This window comes from Delphinus delphis, chromosome 3, assembly GCF_949987515.2.
Source record: "Delphinus delphis chromosome 3, mDelDel1.2, whole genome shotgun sequence".
NCBI classification, from domain to species: Eukaryota; Metazoa; Chordata; class Mammalia; order Artiodactyla; family Delphinidae; genus Delphinus; species Delphinus delphis.
In genome coordinates, this window is record NC_082685.1 from 40,868,542 (window position 1) to 40,874,960 (window position 6,419).

Sequence of the window (6,419 nt, forward strand, 5' to 3'; positions counted from 1 at the left end):
GAGGCTGCTAGAGAGCAGGGTTCACGTTTCTGGGCAGTACAGGACCCATGACCACAGGATGCCAAGGCCATCGTCAGCTTCTCCAGGAAGCCTGTCATGAGCTGCGAGAAGCCTAGAAACGGAGCACCAATGCCTCCCTGAGAGGAAATTAGTGAATCTTTAGACCAGAAGGAGAGTTAATGAAACACTAGCCAGGCTTATACTTGTTTGTATGGTTTAATGATTAAGATCAAAAGTCAGAAGCCCTCATCTGGAATCTAGGCTCATTTAACCTCTGGAAGCCTCAGCTTCCTCTTCCATGAATGGGGTTAATAACAGCACCTGCCTAAGGGGTTCTGTGAAGATTAAATTCATGTGGGTGCTTGACACAGAGGCTGCTACACAGTATATTCTCCAAAAACCTTAGCTAGTATCAGTGCATATTTAAGTTTAGTTTAAGTTCTCCCACAGCCCTTTTGCTCATAAAGAAAAGTCTCTGAGGGAGATAGAGCAAGTATTTTTAGTGCTATTTTCCAAAGGAAGAAATCAAGGCTTGGAGGAACTCCATAACTCACAGGGATACCCAGCTTTGTAAGTGGCAGAGCTGGGATCTGAACCCAAGTCTAGTCCACACTCTGCTTCCTGAAACATTCTCCTGATATCACTCAGTAAGATGTGGTCTGCGACATTGCATCCTGTAGCATGAATGGTCAGGTATAATGATTTGCAGTTTTGCTTAATTCTTGTGTCATCTAAAGAATGTCGCTCCCCACCTGGCTCTACAAGAATTGAGTCAGTAGCCACTACAATCGCTGACCTTCAACACACCCTGAAAGGAGTTTGGAGCAGAGATCAGGAATGAGGCACTCTATGCTTTGTGGAGACTGGCAGAACAGGCCTTCAGATAGGTATCTTTAAGAGAAAATTTTATGAATCCAAAATTTTTTCATCTTTCCGACCTTAGAAGAGCACTAAAATCATTAACTGAAATAGCTGTTCCTTGTGACTAGCAACCTTCTACCGACTGCACGGCTCCAAAATCACAAACATGCCGACCTCCCCTCCCCCCAAGGCCACCTCTTTGGAGCAGTTCCTCAGAGCTCTCTGAGAGGCTTGTCTCCTGGTCCTCATTAAGTCCCCAAATAAAACAGAAACTCACGGGCACATTGTACATTTTTGTTTTAGTTGACAGTTTTGAGGACCATGAAGGGAGGCAGAGCAGACTTCTGTCCTTTGCCTGCACTTAGGACCCAGAGCCCTTGGTACCAGCAGGACCCATTGCCCTTCTGTCTGTCTGCCTCCTCAGCGTCTCCAGATGAATTTGAGTAGGCCTTTCTGGTTCTCAGATCTCCTGATAATCGGTGGATGATCCTGAGTTTTATTTGGTGGTGTATAATAAGTACCTGCCCCTAACTGTCCCCACCCCCACCCAGTTGAAAGATATTGGAGGACTTTGGTTGAAAGAGACTGGAGCAGTCTGGACTAGGTGATTAGGTGGGAAGCTGGCCTAAGGGCTTTCCTAAAATAGGGGCTTCAGAATGTCAGCCTACATCTTTAAAGAATTCTGACTCTAAGGGAACAAGTCCTTCTAGGAGAACCTTGCATTTCTCTCCCTGTGACTTGAGATGTAAATGTTCTAGCAGGGCTCTCAGGATCCATTATCTTATCTAGACCATCTTCAATTCCTGAAACTGAGAAAAAAGGGGGAAAGGCTTTTTAAAATACCAGCAAGTAAACAACTTATTCCAACTGTTATTTAAAAACTAGTGAGTTTTATATTGTAATAACTGATTTGTAACTAAGTTTTTAAGATGAAGCTACATGTCTGTGTGTGCCTTATAGATATGATAGGTCTCTACCTCTGGAGAGTATTACCAAAACTAATTTGGAAATGAGCTCTATTTAATTGACTTAAAGGAAATTAAGTGCTTATATAAATTCTCAGAAATATATAATAAACTAGCCCAGATGAATTTTAGGTTCATGTGAACTGGGAAATATTCAGTATTAAATTAATATTTGGTATAAAAGTTAGAGCTTGTTGGTTTAATTAATATAGACATGTCTTTAGAGCCATCAACATAAATATAATACTTTTATTGTACCTAGATTTACTAGAATAAGTTCTTATATCTGTCAGCAAGAAAAATAACTTGGTATGATGAAATTTTTTATAAGTCTATTAAATGTAAGTGAGATAAGAACTTTTAGGTAAACTCTTTAGAAATAATTATGTTTTAGGAATGTCTACTTGAAAATAGTCTCTCTAGATATTTGGTAACTTGAAACTTTAGAATTTTGCTAAAATAAGTTAAATGATGAAAATTTATTAAATATTGATGTCCTTCCCAAATAAAATAAGGTAACTGGAACATTAATTACTGAACATAGGCATCATTTTGCAGAGAAATTAAAGATATTTAGGACTATTAATAAACATATTTGGTGCCACATACATTTGGAGACATTTTCTTTAAGAAATCACGTTTCTTAGAAATTATAAGTAGTATTTAAAGTTTGCCAATCTATAGAATGCTAATGTAAAAGACAGTTTATAATTGCTTACTTCTTAGTTTTCACTAGAAATTAAGGTTTTTAAAAGTTGAGAATTCTAATTAATATATATAATTAAACTACTAAGTTAATATGGAAAACATCTTTGTATGCAAGAAAAAAGAAGGTGTAAGAAATAGAAATGTATTTTGTTAAGGAAAAAGAAAATAATTTTGTCCTAATGCTAGTTATTTCTAAATGGGAAAGAAGAGACAAATTAATATGGGTATAGAAAATTTTAGAAGGTTTGAGAGAAAAAATAAGAAACTTTAGAGGGGAATTTTTTTGTATGGTCAGAACTAAGATTAGAATAAATTTAACTGAGCAAATGAATTTCAGTATTAAAGGTAAAATGGTACAAAACCTGATTTTGTTTTTTTCTGTATTAAGAGGGGAGTGTTTTCTTAGAATATTGATCTGCTTTTTATAACAGATTGTAAATTTTCTTTATGTTTTAAGTAATTTGTAATAACTTTCTGTATTTGCCTTTGAAATCTTTTATTGTCTCTTGATTAAGTGAATGAGTATTGTTTCACAGTGACTTATGATGCCAAGTGTTTTAGAGTCTTTTGATATTTTTGGCAAACTTCCCAAAGATCACATTCTAATTGAAGTTTATATTTGACCTCTAGCTAACTTTGAGGTCTTCCAAAAGGCCCCGGAATACCTCAAGGGAATTGTTTTCTCTCCTTAACAGAGAAATATTAAACTAATTAGGCTTATTTGGTATGTTAAATTACATGGAAAGCATTTCAAATGAATTGTGATAAACATTCTTAGGCTATATTTTAGGGGGAAATGTTATTAATATAGATATTCTAGAAATTATTGGAATTCCTAAAAACCTGGTTTGTCTTAGTAAAATGTTATCAGTCATAATTGATTATTATCTTAAAATGTTATGAAACAAATTTCTTTGCCAATTGCATCACTATCAGATCTTTTTTTTTTAACTTTTTATTTTATATCGGAGTATAGCCAATTAACAATGTTGTGGTAGTTTCAGATACACAGCAAAGCAACTCAGCCATACATATACGTGTATCCATTCTCCCACAAACTCCCCTCCAGGCTGCCACATAACATTGAGCAGAGTTCCTTGTGTTATACAGTAGGTCCTTGTTGGTTATCCTTTTTAAATATAGCAGTGTGTACATGTCAATCCCTAACTCCCTAACTATCCCTTCCCTCCACCCTTCTCCCAGGTAACCATAAGTTTGTTCTCTATGTCTGAGTTTGTTTCTGTTTTGTAAATACTTTCATTTGTATCATTTCTTTTTAGAGTTGCATATAAGCAATATCATATGATATTTCTCTTTCTCTGTCTAACTTACCTCACTCAGTATGACAATCTCTAGGTCCATCCATGTTGCCGCAAATGGCACTATTTCGTTCTTTTTAATGGCTGAGTAATATTCCATTGTATGTATGTACCACATCTTCTTTATCCATTCCTCTGTCAATGGACGTTTAGGTTGCTTCCATGTCTTTACTATTGTAAACAGTGCTGCAATGAACATTGGGGGTGCATGTATCCTTTCGGACCATGTTTTTCTCTGGATATATGCCCAAGAGTGGGATTGTAGGGTCATATGGTTCCTTAGTTTTTTAAGGAACCTCCATACTGTTCTGCATGGTGGCTGTACCAATTTACATTCACACCAACAGTGTAGGATGTCTCTCCACACCCTCTCCAGCATTTATTGTTTGTGGATTTTTTGATGATAGCCATTTTGACTGGTGTGAGGTGATATCTCATCGTAGTTTTTGCAATCAGATCTTTAACCATGCCTTTTAAAATCTTTGTCATTCAGAAACAGTTATTGTTTGATTCTGATGTCTTTGCAAAAATGTTTCATCTTAAAGAAAATTCATAGAAAGGACTTTTGACAAGCACAGGCTTGTAAAACTCTTCATAAAACTGTTAACAAAAGATCGAAAATTACATAGGACTCAGTGAACTGATCAATATGGTTATAATTTTTTTTTTCTGAAATATTACTGCCTTTTTTTCCTGAAATATTACTGCTTTTTAATCTGTTTTCCAGATATAAGGAAACCTTTCCCTTTAAGCTAATTATGACTTACAGTAATTTGGTAAATGATACCTTCGTAAGCAGAACTGAAACATTTATCTTTTCTTTCTACCTGATTCCTCCAAAACTGTAAACCCTTATGTTACTAGCAGCCTTATCAAGTGAATAAGGGAGGCCACCTCCTGATAGATGCAGGAATCTGAAGATATTTTGGGACCTTGAGAAGAGAGGAATTCACCCAAATCTGTAGATATTGTAGGTGGGATCTGATGGCAAGCCCATGGGATGGCTTTTCTGGCCTTGAGAAGCCTTTAAAAAATTCAATCTGAGATTCTTTATAAAAAGTTCCAGCAAAGCCAATTTTAAAAAAGAGCCTGTATGATCAGTTACACTTATGTAAATAATCAGGCCAAGTTTATTGAAACCAGACTTATTTTTGCCAACAAATTACTCTTAATTTGGCTATATTTGATAGAAATCAGGGTAATTTTAGAGAGAAAAATTATGTTTCAGTGGATATTAAATTCTAGTGTTGTTAATTGAGATCTGTGTTTACTGCCTAAGACTCACTTACCAGATAGCCCCCTGTTGTTAAGGTTACATTATTGTAAAGTTTAACTGAATTATTAAAAGGACACTCTAAGTTTGTTTCTGAAGCTTATCGCAGTAATCTATCTTTGGATGAAGATCAGATGCCCCATGAACTATAACCAGAAGATTATGCCTATTGGAAAAGGCATCATTTAAAGGATTATCTCCAACCTAGATGGAAGGACCCTTATCAGGTACTCTTAACTAGCTCATGCACAGAAAGACTGAAGGAAATTGACTCTTGGATTCATATTTTCCACTTAGAAAGGGCCCCTGCACTGGACTGGCCTATAGAGAGAACTGCTGACCTCAAACTCACCTTAAAACAATGCTCAAACAGAGGAGAAACTGCACTCACACCAAGACAAGAAGAAGACAACATCAGAAGTAGATGGCTCTTCCTAGATGCCAGACCTGACCCATATGATTATTTATCATGTTTTCAATATAATAATTACATTAGATAATAATATCATACAATTAAAATTATAGAAATATGAATATAATTATATACTATAATTCTTTATACTAATTTCTTGGACTTTTGCATAAATCCATGTTTTTCTATCATGGGCATAAATCCTACACAGAGTTTAGAAATTAATCTAGTTGTTGGGTTTCTGGTCAATTACCTACATCCAATATTTCTGGGTTACCTTGGTGAATTTCTCCTCTCCAAGGCTCTAATTGGATGACCCTTAGGAAATTTATTTTAGAAGAAAGAAGTTATAGTTCTGTTTGAGCTATATTGGTATTACTAGATGGGACCCTCTCACTTGGCCAATCAACGGTACGTGCTCTGACCATGGCTATACATATGAATTTTCTTTTAAAGTTACTCAAGCTCAATAAGAACAAGCTAAATTTCAGTCAAAAAATATAACTTCCCATTTATTAGGAGGGACCCTCCTTCAGTTATGGGGTGGATTTATATGACTATCACCGGACTATTTAAGTCATTTAAGTTTAAAAGCTCCCTTATATTGGGAACAGTTAAACTAAGGCTAATCAACCTAATAACACTAGGAAATTAGGCCGGGTGCCTTATGAACAATACCAATGTTTCATTACTTTTAAGATAGTGATTGGTAAGGAGAGACTGAGTCAGATGAGCTGGGAATATATTGGACCGCACCTAATGGAAGCGCTTGGCTTAAATATTTACTTATGACCCTATTAATGCTACTAGCTATATTATTTGTATTCTGCGTATTTTACAAGGTGGTTGTTTCTTGCATTACCAAACGTGTGACTGAGCCT